Source organism: Physeter macrocephalus, chromosome 1 (assembly GCF_002837175.3).
Source record: "Physeter macrocephalus isolate SW-GA chromosome 1, ASM283717v5, whole genome shotgun sequence".
Lineage (NCBI taxonomy): Eukaryota > Metazoa > Chordata > Mammalia > Artiodactyla > Physeteridae > Physeter > Physeter macrocephalus.
The window spans coordinates 123539188-123562551 of NC_041214.2; the positions used below are offsets into that span (position 1 = coordinate 123539188).

The 23364-nt window shown below is 37.3% G+C and overlaps 1 pseudogene; it reads left to right on the forward strand.

Moving 5' to 3' along the window:
- Nucleotides 1-15418: 15418 nt before the first annotated feature.
- On the forward strand, nt 15419-16718 carry LOC102975404 (elongation factor 2-like; annotated as a pseudogene).
- Nucleotides 16719-23364: the final 6646 nt, after the last annotated feature.

The window sequence follows — 23364 nt, forward strand, 5'->3', positions numbered from 1 at the left end:
ATTTTATACCCAAGGAATTCTTAATTTTCAAAAAGCATCAAATAATGTCACTTGTTCCACAAGTATGATTGACTTGGCATGTTGATGATATTTCTTATAGTTTCTCCATGACTTACTAGTAGTGTATAATGACATGTATCTTCTCCTACAATATGTGGTACACTTTTGGTGAACATATATTTGTTGCTTCCATGATAACCCTTCAAATTATCTAACAAAAAGCTGTCTACACAATGAGTACAGATAATTTTTTTAAAATCTCACTTCTTTTTTTTAAAATAAATTTATTTATTTTATTTATTTATTTTTGACTGTGTTGGGTCTTCATTGCTGCACGCGGGCTTTCTCTAGTTGCGGTGAGTGAGTGCTACTCTTCGTTGCGGTGCGCAGGCTCCTCATTGAGGTGGCTTCTCTTGTTGCGGAACACGGACTCTAGAGCGCAGGCTTAGCAGCTGTGGCACATGGGCTTAGCTGCTCTGCGGCATGCGGGATCTTCCCGGACTAGGGCTCGAACCCTGCACTGGCAGGCGGATTCTTAACCACTGCGCCACCAGAGAAGGCCTAAACCTCACTTTTTAACATAATGTTTATAGATACTCAGTTTCTCTAGCATTTTGCATATATAAATTCTAATTAGAGAAGGAATAAAAAAAGATGTCTTATTTTAAAAGAATTTTTATTCTCTGTATTTATAGTTTAAAATGGAATTTTAATGTCTCCATTTACATTAATTTTTATACTATTTTTATTTTGTGAGATGTAATTAACTAAAATAAAGTCTATGTATTTATAGTGTACAATTCGATAAGTTCTTCAAAGTATACACCTGTGTAATTATGAACACAATCAAGATATTGAAACCACCTCCATAACGCAAGAGTTTCTTTGTGCCCCCTTGGTAATCACACTCTCCTACTTGCCTAGCCCCTGCCTTTTCCAGGTAACAACTGATCTTATTTCTGTCATCATTGGTTAGTTTGAATATCCTATAATTTTGTATACATTAGTTCATATAGTTCGTACTCCTTTTTGTGTGGCTTCTTTCATTACAGCATAATTACTTTGAGATGTATCTATGTTGTTGTATGTATTAATAATTCTTCTTTCCCTCCCCTTCTCCCCCTCCCTCCCTCCCTCCTGTCTTCCTCAGCCAAGTAGTACTCCATAGTTAGAATATAATACTATTTGTTCACCCACTCACTTGTTTGCCCATATTTTGTTTTTTTCTAGTTTAGAATATTATGAATAAAATGCAATGAAAATTTGCGTACAAGTCTTTGCATGGGTATTTGCTTTTTTCCCTCGTAGACGAATACTTTAGTCAGATCATATGGCAGTATATGTTTAACCCGTTAAAGTTTAAATCTAATGTTATGAAGAGACTAGGGGTAGGACAGAAATAAAACACAGACCTACTAGAGCATGGACTTGATATGGGGAGGGGGAAGGGTAAGCTGTGACAAAGTGAGAGAGTGGAATGGACATATATACACTACGAAATGTAGGGTGGATAGCTAGTGGGAAGCAGCCGCATGGCACAGGGAGATCAGCTCGGTGGTCTGTGACCACCTAGAGGGGTGTGATAGGGAGGGTGGGAGGGAGGGAGACACAAGAGGGAAGAGATATGGGATCATATGTATATGTATAACTGATTCACTTTATTGTAAAGCAGAAACTAACACACCATTGTAAAGCAATTATATTCCAATAAAGATGTTAAACAAAAAAAATAGAGTTTAGGGGATTAAGAGGTACAAACTATAAAAAAAAAAAAAGTTTAAATCTATTTTTTTGTTTCTATTTTTTCCATGAGTACTCTGTTGCCCTTTTCCTCCCTTCTGCCTTACTTGATATTAATTGAAAATTATTTATGCTTCCATATATTACCTTTGTTGACTGATTAGCTATAAATATTAGTTTGGTTATTTTAGTGGTTGCAGGTTTACAGAACATACCTTACATTTTCAAAGCTTCAAGTGATATTATACCACTTAATTTATAGTATAAAAGTCTTACAACAGAATACTTCCATTTCTCCCCTCCTGGCCATTTTGTTATTGCTATTATACATTTATTTCCTCACATGTTATAAGCTCCACACTGCACTGTTATTATTTTTATTCAAACAGTAAATTAGATTTTTTTCCAATTTTTAAAATTGTGGTAAAATACATATAAATTTAGCATCTTAACCATTTTTAAGTACACAGTTCAGTGGTATTAAGTACATTCATATTGTTGTGCAACCATCACTACCATACAAATTCAGAACTCTTTCACACTTCATAAATGAAACTCTATACACACTAAACAATAATAACCCATATCCCTTCCCTTAGCCTTTACCAATCACAGCTCTACTTTCTGTCTATTCCTATGATTTTGACCACTTTAATTACCTCGTAACAGAATTTGTCTTTTCGTGTGCCATTTTACTTAGCATAATGTCTTCAAGCTTCATCCATGATGCACCATATGTCAAATTTTCCTTTCTTTTTAAGGCTAAATAATATTCAGTTGTAAGCATATACCACATTTTGCTTATCCATTCATCTATAAGTGCACACTTGTTTTGCTTCCACATTTTAGCTACAGTGAATTATACTCCTATGGACATGGCTGTACAAATATAATTTTGAGACCCCACTTTCAATTATTTTAGGTATATCCCCAGAAGTGGTATTGCTGAATCATATAATCTATTTTTAATTTTCTGAGGAAACACCTACTGTTTTCCACAGTGGTTGTACAATTTTGCATTCTGACCAACAGGGTACAAGGGTTCCAATTTCCTGGAAAATATCTCATGTGCAGTTGAGAAGAATGTGTATTCTGTTGGTGTCAGGTAGAGTATTCTGTACATGTCTGTTAGATCTAAATAGTTTTCTTATCTATTATCTGGTTGTTTCTGTCATTATGAGAGTATTAAAGTCTCCAGTTATTATGGGAGACTGAATTTCTCCAAGGTTTCTGCCTAGGTTTTCTTCACATATCTTTGTCTGTTATTATGTGCATACATGTTTATAATTGTTGTCTCTTGCTGTATTGAAACTTTTAAAATACATAATTTCCTTCTTGAAGTTTATTTACATTTTTTTCATTTGGAGTCTATTTTGTCTGATATAGTATAGCTACCCCTATTCTCTTTTGGTTACTATTTGCAAGGAATATCTTTTCCATCCTTTCACTTTCAACCCATTTATATCTTTGGATCCAAAGTGAGTCTCTTGTAGAGATCATTTAGTTGAGTCATGTTTTTTAAAATCCATTCTGTTAATCTCTGTGTTTTGATTGGATTATTTAATCCATTTACATTTATTTTATTTTTAACTTGAAGTATAGTTGATTTACAATGTTGAGTTAGTTTCAGGTGTACAGAAAAGTGATTCAGATACATAAATATATATATACACATATATACATATATATTCTTTTTCAGATTCTTTTCCCTTATAGGTTATTACAAAATATTGAGTATAGTTCCTTGTGCTATAGAGTAGGTTTTTGCTGGTTATATGGAGGGAGTTATTCTGTCATTTTGATATTTGGTTTACATGTGCCTTATAGACTTTTGGTCCCTCATTTCCTGAATTGCCATCTTCAGTTGTGTTTAGTTGATTATCTGTAGTGAAACATTTGCATTACTTTCTCATTTCCTTTTGTGTATATTCTATCAGTGTTTTCTTTGTGGTTACTATGGGGATTATATTTAACATTCTAAAATTATAACTCTCTAATTTGAATTTATATCAGCTTAACTTCAGTAACATATGAAAACTCTACTCCTTTACAGCTCTATTCCTATCGTTTTTTTTTTTTTTATTGAAGTATAGTTGACTTACAATATTCTATTAGTTTTATATCTAAAACATAGTGGCTTGATATTTTTATTTATTATAGTCAATACAGAGTTAATACAATAATATTTTTTAATGCATTAGTCTTTTAAATTACGTAGAAAACAAAAAAGAGAGTTACAAACCAAAGTTACAAAGATACTAACTTGTAGACTAATAGTTGTATTTTTGTGAAAATGTTTTAGTTTCTCAAATCATGTGTAGAAAACAAAAAGTGGAGTTATCAACCATCATTAAAAAAATACTAGGTTTTATAATTGACAATATATTTATGTTTACTGAGATCTTTATTTCTTCAAACATCTTTGAGTTGCTGTCTACCATCCTTTCGTTTAAACCTAAAGGACTTTCAAGGACTTCTCTGGCAATCCAGTGGTTAAGACTCTGTGCTTCCAATTCAGGGGGCGCAAGTTCAACCCCTGGTCAGGGAACTAATGCAGGGGGCACGGGTTCAATCTCTGTTCAGGGAATTAAGATCCCACATCTACACAGTGCCACCAAAAACAAACAAACAAACAAAACACACCTAAAGGACTTTCTTTAGCATTTCTTGCAAAGCAGGTGTAGTGGTAACACTCCCTCAGATTTTGTTTATCTGAGAATTTCTTTTTTTTTTTTTTTTTTTTGTGGTATGCGGGCCTCCCTCTGCTGTGACCTCTCCCGTTGCGGAGGACAGGCTCCGGACGCGCAGGCTCAGCGGCCATGGCTCACGAGCCCAGCCGCTCCGTGGCATGTGGGATCCTCCCAGACCGGGGCGCGAACCCGGTTCCCCTGCATCGGCAGGTGGATGCGCAACCGCTGCGCCACCAGGGAAGCCCTCTGAGAATTTCTTAATTTCTTACTTTGAAGTACAGTTTTGCTGAATATAGGATTCTTGTTTGGTACATATATTTTTTCCTTTAGAACTTTGACTATATCAGCTCACTTTATTCTGGCCTCCAAAGTTTCTGATGAGAAATCTACTGCTAATATTATTGAGGATCCTTTGTATGTTATGAGTTATTTTTCTCTTGCTAATTTCAAGATTCTCTCTTTGTGTCTTTACTTTGGCAATTTGATTACAATGTGTCTTGATGTGGTCTCTGGTTTCATCCTATTATACATGGTTTGGGTTGAGTTTTTGGATGTTTATATCCATGTCTTTCATCAAATTTTTGGCAGTTTTGGCCATTATTTCATCAAATGTTCTCCCTTCCCTTTTCTCTCTCTCCGTCTTCTGGGACTCCCATGTTGGTCCACTTCACAGTGTCTCAGGGCTCTGTTCACTTTACTTTAATCTTTTTTCTTTCTATTCCTCAGACTTGATCATTTTCTTTGTCTTTTCTTCAAGTTCACTGATTCTTTTTTCTCCTTGTTCAAATCTGCCTTTGAAACCATCTAGTACATTTTTCATTTCAGTAACTATACTTTCCAGCTCTGGAATTTCTTTTTGGTTTCTTTTTAGACATTTTCTCTCTCTACTAATATTTCTGTTTTGTTCATACATTCATTATTTCTTTCCTTTCTCCATATATTCCTTTACTTCTTTGAACATGTTTAAAGGCAGCTGTTTAAAAGCTTTATCTAAAAGCAGCCATCAGTTCTTTTTTTCCAGACAGTTGCTGCTGGTTTACTTTTTCCTTTGGACAGACCATACTTCTTTGTTTCTTTGTATGCCATGTGAATTTTTGTTGTTGTTGTTGTTGTTGTTGAAAAATAGCCATTTGAATCTACTAATGTGATAACTCTGGAAATTAGACTCTCTCCCTTTCCCAAGGCTTGTTTGTTTTATGTTGTTACTGTTTTTTATAATTATGGGCAGTCTCTGTTCCAAGGATCAGCATGAGGTATAAACTTAGAGTATTATCAAGTGATTTCTGAGCCTACCTCTGGGCATGAGTTGTGACTTTCTAATTTTCACTGTATATATGGTTGCAGTGGAATGTCCTAGTCTTTAATGTCTGGCTGCCAAATGATTAAAAAACAGAAAAAGAGAGAAAAAAAGACATGAGCCCCTTATATACTCTGGAAGTCACTTCAGCTGAAGAGGTAGAAGCTTGGAACAATGAGAGGGGGTATGAAACAATGGCTGCCTGCCTCTTGTCTGCACTTCCATGATTAGAAGCAGCAATCATCAATGAGAACACAGATCCCTAATATCTGTAGAACAGGATCTTTATTGCCCACTCCAGCTCCTGTAAGCTGCATGCAAGCTGTTTCAGGAACATGTGTGGGACTGCCCAACATGAGCTGGAAGGGGAGGGATGAGTAGTTACTACTGAAGTAAGAGCTGAAATTGACTGAAGTTAACCACAGTTTACCTTTGAAGACTCCCCCTGGAAGTTGCCCTACAATAGACCCCAGAGTTCCAAAACAGTTACATCAGACTGAGTCTATAAATGCAAAAATTGTTTTCTACATGGGGATGCAGTTTTCTGGTGACTTTTAATGGGCCATCTTCCTGGAATCCTCTTTTAAACCAGTCAATTATCTTTTAAGGAGAATTAAATAACAACAAAAGATCTTGTATATTTATCTATGTAGTTTTTTCTGGTGATGCTCATTTATTTTTGTAGATATGTATTTCCATTTGTTATCATTTTTATTCTCTCTGTAGGCACTTTGATAACATTTTGTGTTGCAATGTTGACAAACGTTTTTGAGCTTTTTAAATATGTTTAAGACTTTATTTTGCCTTTATTTTTGAAAGGTGTATAAAATTTTAAGTTGGTAATTCTTTTCTTTCAGTACCTTGAATGTATTGCTTGACTATCTTTTTGCTGGAAGTATCTGAGATGAGAAATCTTCTGTCATTGTATCTCTGTACCGTGGTACATACATTTAATTTTTTTCTGATTGCTTCTAAAATTTTTTGCTTAACACTGGTTTTAAGCAATTTGATTATGATAAGATTTAGAGTAGCTATTTTTATGTTTCTTGTGCTTGGGTTAACTGGACTTTTTGTATCTGTAGAGTTTTTATAGTTTTCATCAAATTTGGAATATTTTCAACCATTATTTCTTCAAATATATTTTGTCTGCCTATTCACCTCTCACCTTTTTCCTGGAAACTCAAATTATACATATAGTATGTCAACTGATGTCATACAACTTATTTATACTTTTTCATTCTTTTAAATCATTTTTCAGTTTTATTTTGTTTGAAGTTTCTATTTCATTTTCTTCAATTTCATGAATATTTTCTTTTGCAATATCTAATCTGCCATTAATTATATCCAGTGTATTTTCATCTCTGCTATTGTAATTTCTTTTCCTCTATAAGTTCAATTTGTGTCATTTTTATATCTTTAATATCTCTAATTTGAACATGTGAAATACAGTTGCAATACCTATTTTAAAGTCATTGCCTGCTCATTCTAACTCCTGTGTCAGTTCTGCATCAGTTTGAAAAAAAAATAAATTTATTTATTTATTTATTTTTGGCTGCATTGGGTCTTCGTTGCTGCATGCAGGCTTTCTCTAGTTGCAGCGAGCGGGGGCTACTCTTCGTTGCGTTGCACAGGCTTCTCATTGTGGTGGCTTCTCTTGTTGTGGAGCACAGACTCTACGTGCTCGGGCTTCAGTAGTTGTGGCTCGCAGGCTCTAGACCACAGGCTCAGTAGTTGTGGAGCACGGGCTTAGTTGCTCCACAGCACATGGGATCTTCCTGGACCAGGGATTGACCCATGTCCCCTGCATTGGCAGGCGGCTTCTTAACCACTACACCACCAGGGAAGTCCCTGGATCAATTTTAATTGATTGGTTTTCCTTCTTATTATGGGTTGTATTTTTTTGCCTCTTTATATATCCAGTAACTTTTGATTGATTGGTAGTCATTTGAAATGTTATTTTATTGAGTGATAGATATTTTTCATTTTTATAACTGTACTTGAGTTTTTTTCTGAGACCCAGTTAATTTACCTAGAAAGTGTTTGAACCTTTCAGGCCTTGCTTTTAAGATTTATTATGTGAGAAAGAGCAGCACTTATTTTGTGGCTATTTCTGTTATGATCTTTCTGATTATTCTACCCAGTGAAATATGAGGTTGTTGTCCTGCCTTAATACATTTCTATTCACATCACTCCTCTCTTGGACAAATTATGACTTATTCTTCACATTGAGATTGTTTTGTCATTTTCTTCAATTTCTTATCTCAGCTAAGTCAACAATCTTTGCACTTATTATTGTTCTCCATTTTTGTTATTGCATTTTAAATCTCTAAGTCTTTTATTTTTCCGTATAGTTTTTTGAGTATATTTAAAGTAGTTTCATTTGTGAATGTTACAATTTTATTCTACTTTGTGAATACTTTGAGAGAAGAATTTCACTACCATAAATGTTTTGATTCTCCTTATTTGTTTTCATTTTACAGTAATTTTATATGGAGTTGGTCTGATATTTCCCATTCTTAAACATTTCATGGACAGGTTCCTACTTTAAGATTATACCCTTATATCAGTGTATTGAAATCAGCTGCATTAGTAGATAAGTGTTGTGTTAGTGGGAGCAATGAACTTTCTATAATTGGAGTGTTTTCTCATCTTCTACTCTGTTGTTAAATTTGTAACAGTTTATCTGCAATTTTTATTCCTAGGCATTTCATGGTAAGATTCTTAGTTTAAAAATACCATCTTTCATCAGCAGAGTGATATGTAATTTTGTTAAAGAAAAAGAAAGTTCTTGTTCTCTTTTGTTTCTTCAAAATATCTTTCACTTTTGTTTCCTATCTCATCTCAAATGGTAACTTACCTCCTCAATTAACATCCTTCTTCTTCAGAGCAATGTTCCTCCAGGGTTTCCATCTCCAACCTCACTAACTTCCAAGCTTCATCCATGGAGCACATGTTGTGTATTACCAATTTCTAGACTTTTTTGTTTACTGATTTAGTTCTTAATGTTCGACTTTCTCTTTCTGGGAACATTTATGTCTGTGCTTTGACTTAGTTTCTACACACCTCCTTTCTTCATGGTGTCTCTTAAGCCTCCTTTACTGAGCTCAATAGTGTCCCCCCAAATACATATCCAATTAGAACAGGTGAAGGTGGCCTTATTTGAAGAAGGGTCTTTGTACATATAATCAAGTTAAGATGAAAACATACTGGATTAAGATGGGCCCTAAACCCTATACAACTGGCATCCTTATAAGAAGAGGGAGATTTGGACACAGACTAACAGGGTAGAACACTGTGTGAGGACAGAGGCAGAGAATGGGATGATGAATCTACAAGTCAAGTTATGCCAAAAATGGCTGGCAACCACCAGAAGCTAGGAGAGAACCATAGAAAAGATTCTCCCTCAGAGACTCCAGTAGAAAGCAATCTTGTTGATACCTTGATTTTGGACTTTAGGCCATGTGAATTGTGAGAGAATAAATCTGTTGTTTTAAGCCAACCAATTTGTGGTAATTTCCTAGAGCAGCCCTAGGAAATGAATAAAACTCCCTTCCCTCAGTCTTCATGTTCATAAGCTTGCAGGTGGCTGGAGCTTCAGTTGTAGATCTATTAGAATACGTTGTTTATTTCACAAATTAAGATAGTAAGTTCATGTATCCTCTATCTCCTAGTAATGGTGAAGGTTTAGGTCACGTGAAATTACATACTGTAATGGTATTTGGAAAAAAATATGGAGAGTTTTAGACTCATGTGTACACAATAAACCTGGGGCCCTTGCTTTTTGTTGCCCTTTTAAGATGTGTCCAAGGATAATCATGGAAAACGAAGGATTTTTCAGAGAGAGAAGCTGAAGGCTAAAGAGGTCAACAGATTTAGGAGCTATTTCTAAAAAGGGAGAAATGGTCTGCTACAGAGAGAACACCAATTGTCCGTTAGTCTTAGGAAGAATAGCAGGGATAAAGAAGAGAGAACTACAGCAACTCCCAAATGAGTAACCACATGTCCTTTTCCATTTCAGCATAGGAGAAGGGACCCCAGAATAGCAAGAAAAGTAAAAGTAAAAGAGCTATAGCCTCACTCCTACTCTTGGGATAGCCATCTGGTTAGTTTGGGGGAAAATAAGGAGGTGAGCATTAAAATGGATATTAAACTGAAGCTTTAAAGTTGGCCAAATTTTTGTCTATAATTGAAATGACCAGAAAGTTAGAAACATACCCAAGAAGTGTGCTACTGTGTAACTGAAAGGGAGATTTATAAAATATGGCTGAAGGCAGTGTGTGGATGCAAATAAAATAGGTACAGTTGATTCTTTAACAGTGGATAGTTATATTCTACAAAGACACCACACACCCTGAAATAGTGAATAGAGAACCACTGTTTGAAACATAGGGTTAGATTCTTGAAAATCTCTGATCACATTTTATTAACTTATCAGTTTATAGCCTTGTTTTATGTGTTTCTGTTTAAACACATAAACAGAGGCTTTTTTGGCTTTTTTGGTTTGAGGCTATTTCATTTGTAAGTAAGAATTGTTGAATGTACTTTGATTTTAAGATTTTGTAACATAATGCAAAGGTGAAGAATTTAATTATTTAATATATATTGTTGATTCATTAGCTTTGAACTCATGGCAAGTAGCACTATAACTCTTTCCTGAATGCAGCTTATCTAACACAGGTATTTTCTTTGTAAGGCACATCTTAGGCTTTTGCACTTAGGAACACTAGGTACATTTGGAGATTATTTTAAGCAGCAAAATCAATAAAAAAAAGTACAAATACATAAAAAATAAGTGGCAATAAACAGACTGAGGTATATGATAGGAGGAAGGATGATTGGTTTGAGGCTATTTCACTTGGAAGAATTGTTGAATGTACTTTGATTTTAAGATTTTGTAACATAATGCAAAGGTGAAGAATTCTAAGAAGTGTGAAAGAAGAGCAAACCAAGGTATTTCTGTGATTGGAGTAGGGAGTTCTAGTTTGGAATTTGAGAAGAACGACTTTGACGAAATAATATTTAATTAATTTTGAACAAATAATAAATGTATATAGTTCAAAAATTTAAAAATTACAAAAGGGCACAGAGATCAAAAAGGAAGTGCCCCTTTTACTTAAGTCCTTCAACTACTCAGAACTCCTTATTGGATGGCAAATATTGTTATGAAGAGGGAAGAAATCTAGAAGGACACAGCATTTAAGAGGGGCTTTAATGGGTTTTCCAGATTTGGAGAGATGGAGATGGATTATCAGTGCACTTGTAGAGACATGAGAAAATCTTGATTGAAAGAAGTCACAGAGAGAAATTGTGAGAAGGCCTGGAATAAGAAGAAAATTGCCAATCACAGATTTAGTGAAAAGTTCTAAGTTACATGATCATAGTCCAATTCTCTTTTGAATCATGAGTTAAATATGCCAAGGAGTACAAATTATATCAGTTGATCTCAGAAGTGTATTCTTAATTTTTCTTTTCTATTAGAAGTGTTCCTTGATATCCAATGAAAATCTCCACCTATTAATTTTATCCCAGTGATTTATTTTAGTAGGAGAAGGATTATGAAAGACTACAAGAACACCAAATCAAACAGTGAAAAGAAATTAATAAAATATAATCTTGTTTGAACTTAACAGTTATTTCTGATAGTTTCAAAAGCCTTTGGGGTTTTAAACAAACTAAACTGAAATAGTTCTACAGGCCCATGCAGTAGGGGCTGGCATTATAATCTCTATATTACAGCTGGGAACCTTGAGGCACAAAGCCATTTAAGTGATATGTCCAAGGTCACTGAGCAAGTCACTGGTGAGGCCAAAAATAGAATCCCAATTCTTCAGCTAGTTCTTTGTTCAGGAGACCATATTGGTTCTTTTATTACTCTGAGGATAAAATTTAGCTCTATATCAGAGGCTTTTTTTTTTTTTTCTTATATGCCAACCTAAAAAATCAACATTTAAAAAGACCACTGAATTGATATTAAATCTAATCATATTTCATGCTTGAGATTTTCAAGTTACTCTTAGAAAAGTGTTTTCTTGTCGTTTAAGAGGAAAATATCCATAGGTAGTTTTTCACTGTTATCATCTCAATTCACAAAACTTTTCTCCCTTCCCTAAATATTTAATGGCTCTATTTAACAATGAATATGTTCTGGTTTCTGCACAAGGAAATGCAAGCCATAGTAATTGGCTTTGCCTTCAGACAGCTGAGTCAGCAAGAAATCAGGCAGCCTACAGAAACCTTTTTATTTGCTATCAGGTTTTCAGAGTTTCAAGCCATTGAAATGTATTGAAAAAATCTGGGAGGCAACTAAACCATGCAAATTAACCTTACATCTGCTTTATGCGACTCTTGAACTTCCAGATTTGTAATTCCTTATCTGTGGCTGCTCAAACAATTTTCCGGTTCATAATGCTGTCTGTGCAATGGTAGGAAAGGAAAGGGGATTATAGTCTCTGGTACATATTTGTCTAAAAGTACTTGAATTTTTCCAGTTATAAAAAGAATCTTTCTCCCCTCCTGTGGGAACCCTTGAGAGCTAGAAATTCTACTTTTTGAGCTTCATATCTATACATACGGATTTTGTGGAAAATGATTTTACAAAGTTTCAAGTTGTTAAATATTTTTAAAGAAATATACATTCACATACACTAAAGAGGACTAGAGATATACTTATCTCTGTGTATGCACACATACATATAAGAACTCACACATATATATGTTTAGATATACTGTATACTGTTTTGTAATTATATGCAATTATAATGTAATAATGTATAACATTTATTAAGCAACTACCTTGTGCCAGGCACTCTGTGAAGGTCTTTGCATATAATGTTTCACTTATCCTCATCACAGTATTATAAAGTGATTACTATTATTATACCAATTTACTTATAGAGGAAACTGAGACACTAATAGCAGAAGTTAATTGCTCACATTTATACAGCTTTTAAGTGGGAGAGTAGGATTATAAACACAGGTGACCTAGTTCTTCTACATTGTGTGGGAATAAGAATTATTTGTGAACATGTGAGTATAATAAAAATGTAAAGGCTAGAGGTTTAGTCAAAATTGATTAAATTCATAAACTGAGATACGAGAAGATAAATGTCTTCCAAAGGTTGTACAGCTAGCCAGTTACCAAACCTAGAGTATGACTCAGGTAGCATTCCACTATAGCTTGCAGAGTTGGCATCATTAGATGATGTCATAAATTGCAAACCAGGTAGGGTAGGAACTGTCTTTTATGAAATTTATGCAGTGGATATCCATATGTTTTTCTAGTGACGTTTTCCCATCTGAGATAATTTTTAAAAATAGGTAAGTAAAATATTTTTTATTTTTTAATTTTCTGTTGATGTTTATGAAAGTTTGTTTTTTACCACTTGTAGGGGCTCCCATACAGCTTCATGGTTGGTATTCAACAACTTTTCCCCACTCTCATTCATTATTCAAACTACTTCTCTCTACATGTTGTAGAAATACTTTTTGCCAAGACACTTAGATCTCCAAAATACTACCCTCAGTGGAGCATCTTAGTATTTACCCTAGGGGAAATTTTTTGCCTTCACTCTTCCCTTCCTTCTTCGAGTTTAACCCCATGTTATTCTGGTCCACTTGCAACTTTTTAACTCTGCTTCCTCTCATTTCTCTGTGAGCAATTCTTTAACAAATATTGATGTTTTTCAATGTTCAGTCTGTAGAATCTTACTTTTCTTGCTGTATAAACACCCCATAGGTGAAGGTGATCATATCTCCTACAATAAGTGTATATTTGGATAATTCTGTATGTGTCTGAGCATTTGTGCACACATTTGAAAGACAGAGAAGGCCAGTGAGCTTCAGATTCCATTTGTCTACTGTATTTTCTCACAATTGAGGCTACAAAAACACTTAAATTTGGTAGTAAGAGGTGTCTCTATAGGGATGTAACGCCTTAGCTGAGAGCTTAAGCCTGGAAGGATCCAGTTATGTGAATGTATCTGACATAAATTTTTCAGTTTTATTTTTTAATAACTATCCTCAAGTGGTACCATGGTAAAATTTCCTGCTAAAAGTTCACTAAAAGACAAGATTCAAAACATTCTCTGGTCTCTCTTGGTTTTTAGACCAATCTCACCTTCCCATTTAAGACTTTGACTTGCTACAAGTTAATGCTCAGTTTCAAGCTCAACAGTAAGTTTTCCTCCCTTACATTTCCCACATCCAGCACAGACTAGACCTACTATAGGCTACAGAAAAATAGAGTTAAGAAGAGAAAATTATGGTCTGTCCTTTATACACCTCCTTCTCCTACTTCTTTAGGTACTAGCTCCTCTTGTTTGTTAAGGCATGAGAAGGAAAAGGTAAAATGTCCAATATTTCCTTACTTCCATAGGCAGGACTGCAGTCTTTTCCTTGCTTGGATATAACTATTCTATTCCTTGTCTGTGAGCTCCAAACACCATGATAATAAGGTGTTCATTTGTGTGCAGCTCCCCTAGGCATTTTTACATTTGTAGGTTTGGCCTTATCTCTTAGCTGGCCTTCAGCTGATGACCTTCGTATTGCATTCCTCTAATGCCTACGTCCTTGTGCCTTTTTTATCCCTTTATTCCCCAAACTATCAGATGTAATGACAAGACTATATCCTCCAATTGTATCTGTCCTTGTAGGTCTGCTGAACCCCTGCAGAATGCTCCTCTATACACTTAGGAGAGAGGTTCCTGGCTCCCGCTATGTCTTACAGTCTACACACACACACACACACTCTCTCACACCCTCTCTCGCTCACTCTCTGTCTCCCGCTTTTGCTCTCCTTCCTATTCTTCTTTCTTCTGTTCTGTTAGCACAAGACCATATCAGTAAGTCCTCCTAAGCAAAGGCACAAAGAATGAAAAATGTTTCCCCTTATTGAAGGCTTTACCAATTTTTAGAAGCAAAACTCATAGACCTCACTTCCATGTCTTCAAAGTGAGAAAGGCTCACTTTCCATGAGCAAGAATCTTCCCCAGACACCAATCACATTCTTATTTTGCAATCTGCATTCTATAGTAATTGGTGGGGATGAGTAGGGTTGACACATGTGCATTCTCTAACTTCCACCTCTCAATAATTCCAACTTCTGGTGGCTCTCTGAATTCAAAGTGTGAAGTACTTAAGGTAATTTATTCTCAGTTTAAGCCACAATTATAGAACAACAGAAGAAATCATCAACATCTTGCTATATTTTTATCAGTAGAAAGATAACTCATGGAAGATAAAGTAGTAGTTGCAAAAGCCCTGAAGTAGAGAACTCATGTGGCATTTTAATGAAACACTCTGACTTCATTTTTGACATTTAACTGCTGACAGCTTTCAACCACTTCTTCCCCCTTCTGCAACACAACTTACTAAACTGATGAGAAAGACTAGGTGTTCCCTCCTTTGGCAACAGCCAGAAATTCAAACCATGCAAACCCTAGCCTACTGACAGGAACGCTCACTCCAACGCTTCCCTGAATCACAATAAAAGCCAAACTAGTCTCTCACTCAAGCTGACACCTCTGGACCTGCTTGGGAGATGTCCCTGCTTTCTAAAGAAAGTTTCATTATGTGAGTAATAAACCTTTTCATACCTTCTTAATTTTTTTGTAAAAAAATAATTTTTTATCAAGGTATAACTGACATAACATTATATTAGTTTAGGGTGTACGACATTTGTATACAATGCGAAATGATCACCACAATACGTGCCCCCAATTTCATGCCCCAGAGGAAGGAAAACCTGTACCTGAAGCCGATCCAGAGAATAATCCTTACGATGGGACGTTATGTGGAGCGCAACGAGGACATGCCTTGGAGGAACATTATGGGCTTACTGGGCATCGACCAGTTCCCGGTGAATACGGGCACCATCACCACTTCTGAATATGCCCACAACATGCAGGTGATGAAGTTCAGCGTGAGCCCCAGTTGTCAGGATTACCTTGGAGGCCAAGTACTTTGCTGACCTGCCCAAGCTGGTAGAGGGTCTGAAGCGGGGGGCCAAGAGGCCGACGCTACAGTGCAGCGCATCATAGAGGAATCAGGTGAGCACATCTTTGCAGGGGCCGATGAGCAGCACCTGGAGATCCACCTGAAGGACGCGGAGGAGGGCTGTGTCTGATTCCCATCAAGAAATACGACCCAGTTGTCTTGTGCCGTTGAGACCTTAAGCGAAGACTTGAACGTGCTCTGCTTGTCCAGGTCCCCCAACAAGCACAATGGGTTGTACATAACGGTGTGGCCTTTCCCTGACGGCCTGGCCAAGGACACTTAACAGGATGAGGTTTCCACCTGCCAGGAGCTCAAGCAGCAAACTCCCTACCTGGCGGAGGAGTATGAGAGGGATGTGGCCGAAGCCCACAAGAAGAGGTGCTTTGGGCCCCACGGAACCTGCCCCCAAGTCCGCACCGACACAGCCAAGGGCGTGCAGTACCTCAACGAGATGAAGGACAGCGTGCCGCAGCTTCCAGGGAGCCACCAAGCAGGAGGCCACTGTGTGAGGAGAACCAGCTGCGTGACATGCGCTCTGATGTCCATGATAATGAGGCTGCGCGCAGACGTCACCGAGCGCGGGGGCGGCCGGATCATCCCCACTGCCCGGCTGCGCTGTGTTTGCGGGGCCTGCTGACCGCCCAGCCCCAGCTCCTGGAGCTCGTCTTCCTGTGGGAATGCCTGTATAGAACACGTGGTCGGTGGCATCTATCCTGTCCTGAACTGGAAGCAGGAACACGTCTTTGAGGACTTGCAGGTGGCCGGAAGCCCCATGTTTGTGGTGCAGGCCTACGTGCCTGAAAACGAAATCCTTTGGCTTCACCACCAAGGCCGACAGCCGGGCTTTCCCCCAGTGCGTGTTTGACCAATGGCAGATCCTGCTCAGAGATCCCTTTGACAGAACCGGCAACCCCAGCCAGGTGGGGTTTGAGACCGACGAGCACAAAGGCCTGACGGAAGGCCTCCCAGCCCTGGCCGACTTGCTGGACAAATTGTAGGCGGGACTCGGCGCAGCACGGGCTCCCAGCCGCGATATCTACCACAACAATAAGCCTTCGCGTTCTCCTCACGACACCTTGAGAGGGTCCAGACACAGTGATGATCCGTCTGACAGATTTCTGGAGCGTACTCTGGGCCATTACTCAACAGGAACACTTGATGCCATTTCTTTTGATGTTCATTTCAAGATTTTGGAGGCAAGAGAAGTGCCCTCGCTGCAGGTATTTATTTGGCTTGTGGAGCCGAGGGAGGGGGTGGGGCACCCGATACTTTGACTTTCATTTCTTCAGAGGGAAACTCAAGTGCCCCCCAGTTTTTAAAAATAGGCGCAGTAAGAGGTTTAATTGCGTAAATGGACCATAGGGGATTTTCCCCCAGAAAGAGGGAAGGAACAGGCGGGTAGACGTTCTCTTTGGACAGAAACTAGAAGGTAGGAAATCTTGTGCAGTGTCACTGTAAGCACCTCCAGCTGCATTAGTGTCATTGGAATAGATATGGTACTGACTGTGAAACAAATAAACAAACAACCCTCCTAATTGAATGTGACATAATACGTCTTAAGAGCCTAACCAAGAGTTCAGGGGGAGGGTCCATTCCACCGCTGTGGGGTGAATAAAATGATTGGCATTGTGAGGGGGATGGCCAGACAATGACCAGCCTAGGAAGGTCTTTCTTTTAATGCTTTTGCTTGTTGACTGGTTTTGTTGCCTGCTGGCAGCGTGAACTTCTAGGGGTTGCCTGCTGGCTAGTTTGTGCTTTGAGCTGTGTTGCTTTGTGTTGCATTTACTGAGCCCTCAAAGTTTGTCTTATAGATTTGACTGATCTAAGTTGAAAGTGTTGATAACTGGCATTTAGTAACATGAAATTGGAGGTTGGGGCCTCCTTCAAATGGCTGTAGTTCATGTGTCTTGGCTGGGAACTATCTGTGCATCTCAGATTGAATCATGTGTCTTGATTCTAACATAAGCCATAATTGACACTAGGCTCAAAGCAATGACTCTTATCCTGTGACCATGATTGTGTGTCTCAATCTGGCACTCACCCCCATCCTGTAGAGTGCTTAAGGGAGAGACTGATACCCTGTGCAATGGGCAAGCCAGTCAGTGGTTTCCCATGTGGAGGAAGAGTATTCACTATGTAGCATGCTGAGGGCCACACTCCTAAAACAGATGGTTTGCTACAACTTTTAAAAATGCCTTTACCTATATTGGAAAAATATCCTTATACTCCAGGATATAGGGAAAAACACCCATGTACCCTAGTGACACAGCTAAGGGGAGGGGATAGTCAAACCTGATTTCAGTTGAGGGTCCTTAGTCCCAGTAAAGCTACTGTTGCCATGGGAGAGGCCTCTAACCCCGAGACTGATTTGCAACTCTCTGAAGGAAGAAACTTGTAAGTATGAGCAGATTGTAGAGGACTCCCTCGAAATATATCCAGTAACCACCAAGAAAAAAACAAAAAACTGAAATGTGCCAAATGTGCCAAAATGGAAGTTCAAACTTTGCTGGAAATCTAAAATTTACCAAAAGAATTTCTACAACAAATAGATAAAAGAGTACCAATTAAAGTTTATGTGTCTGCAACATAGGTTCTGAGTTAATGTTAGCATTTGCTCAGATGCACCAACTGGAAACATTTCTTGCCTTTTATAAAAACTGAAGCTTAAATTTCATTTATCTCTGGGGAATCCCACTAAATTTAAATAAGGTATCCCTTTACTCTTAGAGAAGTTGGAAAATATAAAATAGAAGAAAAAAAGGTATGCTTCACCTTAACTATCAGAACTATCACTTTGTTTAATTTCCCATGGTAAGAGTACCCATTACCCTAAAATATCCTGGAGTGGGCATGGGCATTTTGAACCTGTTACAGCAGGCAGGTAGCTAGATATGAGCAGAGAAATGGTGGAAGGAAGGGGCCAGGTGGCAGAAATCTCGAATCTTGTAAACAGTGGGGGTCCCTGGGCAGACAAAGAAAAGCAGGAACCTCCAGACTGACAGAAAACCACAGCTTTTGGGTGATAAGTGTCCTGGAAGCAGACAAACAAAGGTGGGGAAAGACGGGAATCTCCTACATCCAAATGTAACCTGTTGCTCATTGTGCTGTCATTACAATAAAATTAGCCTTCCAGATAAGAAGTACCCATCATGCACTGACACCATGACACTTCTGATCTAAGCTAAATAAGGACAAAAGTCCCTCCTCCCCTTGGGAAGATGGAGCTGGGATGAAAATCAGGGAATATGACCCCCAAACTCCTCCTTCCCCAGTGAATATTCTGCCCCTTCATTTGTATGCCCCTCATAACCGGCTTGCCAAAGAAACCCAGGGCCGCAGCTCCTCACCTGTCTGCCTGTTCTCCCACTGAGAGCATGTTCTTACTTAAATAAATTCTCACTTTACTTTCTTAACGTCCCTGCTTCGTCTCCAGATTCTTTCGCAATGAGGCAAGAACCTTCAATTCACTGGAAACAAATCGACCAGTAATGAATTAAAATTAAATGAAGTCTTTGGTTCTCACAATCAGACTTTTAAAATGGGACCCCATCACAACCTTACATTACAAAATGTTTCTACATTTTGGGCTTGAGAAACAGATGATTGAGCAATGTCCTTTTTGCTCCACCTCTTCCATTCATCTTCACTAACAAACTCAGGATGACAAAAGAGGAAGCAAGGAAACAGCCCATGAATGGAAGGGCTGAGGTAGATGAGGTGAGAAAGGATCACGTCTTTAGTGCCTTGAGTCATCCTTCAGTATCATCATTTCAACCTTAATGGAGCTCATCCTTACTCCTTTAGTAATACAGTTGTCCCTCAGTATCCACAAGGGATTGTTTACAGGACCCCTGTGGATGCCAAAATCCATGGATTCTCAAGTCCCTTATATAGAATGACATAGTATCTGCATATAAGCTACACACATCCTCCTGTATACCTTAAATCATCTCTAGATTACTTATATTACCTAATACACTGTAAATACTATGTAAACAGTTGTAAATACAATGTAGATGCTTTGTAAATAATTGCAGGCACATGGCAAATTCAAGTTTTGCTTTTGAGAACTTTGTGGAATTTTTTTTTTTTTTTTAATGTTTTCAAACTGTGGTTGGTTGAATCTATGGATGTGGAACACCCGATTGACTGTAGTCTGAAGAAGTCTAGATTTGGATGAGGCTTGGATTTGGGGAAAATATTTGAGGTGGTTACTGGGATCTGCTGTAGATAGGAGGATGGGGGGAGGGTGAGAATTCCTAGGAATATCAGGGAAGTAAAGGATTCCTTGAAGGGTAATTTCTGAATGAGTGGCTGGCCTGAGGCTATTCTAACTTCTCTACTCAGCCCAAGAGAAGATTATAAAATTTGAGGAAGGTTCTGTTTTTTTTCAGCTGTCCTGTCTGTGATCAGCCTCTCTTTATTCTAAGCCATTTGAGACTCAGCTTGATTAATTTAAAGAGAAAAACATTTACTTAAAAAAAATACAGTGCTAAAAACTAAGTTCAAAAGAAATAGCTGCCAGTAGAGTAAGATTCAGGTAAGTTATCTGCTTTAAACAAAGTAGCAAATTTTCATGCAAGTGTTTATCTATTTCAAGGTTCTGAGAATTAAGATATTAAATTATCCTGCCTGAGTCACTGTTTTTTGATGCAGTAAGTAATAGAGCAAATAGTAAAACATGCTTTTAGTTTTACAAATAATGTTTCTCAAAAAGAAAATCTTACTAATTTTTTTTTTGTGTTCTTAATAGAACACATGGATATGATTTGGTTGTCAGTTACTCAAAAATATTTAATTAGTGTCTACTACATTTCTATTCCAGAAAAAAAAAAAAAGTATGTGAGGATAGAGAGAGAGGAATATTTAGGAGAATAAAAAACAAGGCATGGACTATGATCTATATTCCCCAAATAATTTTACGTTTTCTCCCTGTTTCTCCAGAGATGCTGGATGTACATAAATTGTAGCTTGTGTAACCTTCTCACAGCCATCATATTTTAATAAAATTGATGATTTATTATGTCTTTGTCATAAGCCTCTGAACATGTTAAAAGACAGATACTATTGATTTCTCCTCTCTGTATCTTTAATGCCAACCTTGTGTTTCTAAATGATGGAATCAGTAAAGATTTGATAAAATAGGTGTTTAGTTAATATGAGCCAATAAGGAAATAAGAGCCTATAAAATGGAAACATATAACAGTGTGTTAAGAGAGGAAATAAAAAATAATTTACATAGATTTTTGTTTTGAAACCATTAAATTTATTCTCTCTGATAATGCATAAATGATATCTAGGTCATCTTGAGTTGGAGAAGCCCCAGTCCCTTCATAGGTGAGATGTGAGCTTTGAGGTAGGCCCTGAGGGAGAGCTGGTGTTTGGGAAAAAAATAAGATTATATTATTACCTGTAAGTTCAGCACAGAGGGTCATGTGGTTGGAAATTATTTAATCTGAAAATACTGACTCCACCTTCTAAAGAATAACCAGATGTTTTCAAGAATGGAAAGATTTGGTAAGATCCTTGTTTACAGATATAAAACAGGAATTACCAATTGATCTGGCAGTTGAAACAATCTGAAGCTTCATCTTTACATTGGAGTTTGCATCTTGATCCCAGATAACATTGCAGAAACAGCTTTAAAATTTCTGTAGTATGTCTTCACATGAGTACCTTGCAATCCAAAGTGTACCCTATTTTGTTGTTGTTAAAATACACTGTCATTTTATCAGTTGTTAGTATTGAAATGTTAAAATCAATGACAGTTACCTTTATTCCATCTCTGAATGTAATTAGTTTTCAAGATCTATTAATTCTTCTCTTTGAGTATTTGGTGTTCACTGACTATCTCAGGGTAACATTAACTATGGCCAGACTAAGACACTTAAAGTAGTACTTCTCATAGTTAATTGTGCATATAAATGATCTGAAAATCTTGGCAACGTGTAGATTTTAGTTCAACAGTTCTGGGTGGGTCCTGGAATTCTTCATTTCTAAGAAACCTGTAGGTTTGTTCGTGCTATTGAGACTGGGCCACATGTTGAGAAGCAAGGCTTTAAAGTCTTACCAGTGTCCCCACAACTGCAAGCCATATGTCACTCCAAATTAAATAAACAAATAACAAAAAGACAATCCATGAAATAAGTCTTAAGGGCATAGAATAAAAATCTGTTTTTTCTCATATTTAAAAAAATGTACTCTCTTGGAAATTGCAGAATTCAGATTCTAATTCACACTTATTTTGTTTAGGTCATTTATCACTTCATGTTCCTCTTTGTAAGAGCACCCTATTTGGTATTCAATCTTTACCTCTTCCTACAAAACTTTCCTGAAAAGTATGTGACCAGTATTACATAAATGAACGTGAATTAAATGCTAATAAAAAAAATACAAAACTTAAAATCTTTAATTCCTTTTGGTTGCAAACAAGTTAGACTGACAATAAAAGCTCTCCATCAGCTGACTTCATCTTTCTTTTTTAAATTTATTTTTAGCTGCGTTGGGTCATTGCTGCGTGTGGGCTTTCTCTAGTTGCTGCAAGTGGGGGCTACTCATTGTGGTGGCTTCTCTTGTTGTGGAGCACAGGCTCTAGGACCGTGGGCTTCAGTAGTTGCAGCATGCGGGCTCAGTAGTTGTGGTGTGCGGGCTCTAGACCGCAGGGTCAGTAGTTGTGGCGCACAGGCTTAGTTGCTCCACGGCATGTGGGATCTTCCCAGGGATTGAACCCATGTTCTCTGCACTGGCAGGCGTATTCTTAACCACAGCACCACCAGGGAAGTCCCCAGCTGACTTCATCTTAAGTAACTGATATTATCTTATTTACTAACCTAAACATTTTCTTTCATCTAAGTTAGTCTCCAAACTACTTCTGAAAAGATGTAGAACTTATTGCATGCTCATTTATTCACTCATTTATGTACCAGCAAAATACACTGACTCTTTACTATGTTGGGTGTTATTTTAGGCTCTTGGGCTATACTGGTACACAAGAAAGATATAGTTCTTGTTCCTGTGGGATTCAAAGTTCAGCAGGAGAACTGAAATATTTTTTAATACAGAGGTAAATTATTGTGTTCTTGTTTTTCAGAATTCAGTGAGATTTTAAATGAATAGAAGCTACTGTAATTGGGGCTAATGCATGTTTCAGCAAAGGCTTTCATGAAGAAGAGACCTTAAATTAAAATCTGAAGAGTAAGCGGGATTTAGGCAGATGAAAGGTGAAGAGAATATGTGTGACAGTCTGGAGATGAGGAGAATCTGAGCATGTTCAACAAAATGAATGCCAATGTAGTTAAATTACAATGAATGTATTTGAGATGGTGTGAAAGTTTAGAGAGGTGGGTAGAAACCAGATCATACAGGGGATGAAGGCTGTGTAAATAATGTCTTTATTCTAAGCCTTTAATCATACTCTGTCCGCTTCTTGGACTGCATTTGTTTTGCTCCTGTGTCTGTGCTAATTCTTCTCATTCTCCAAGTCCCATCACCTAGAATGGAATCATAATGGTTAATATTTATTAAATACTTATCATTTGCCAACCCCAGTGGGAAGTGTGTCCCATACAGAATCTAATTTATTTCCTAACTTTAGTATACACATTGGGTTTATTATTCTTTTTGCAAGAAAGTGATACATAGAGA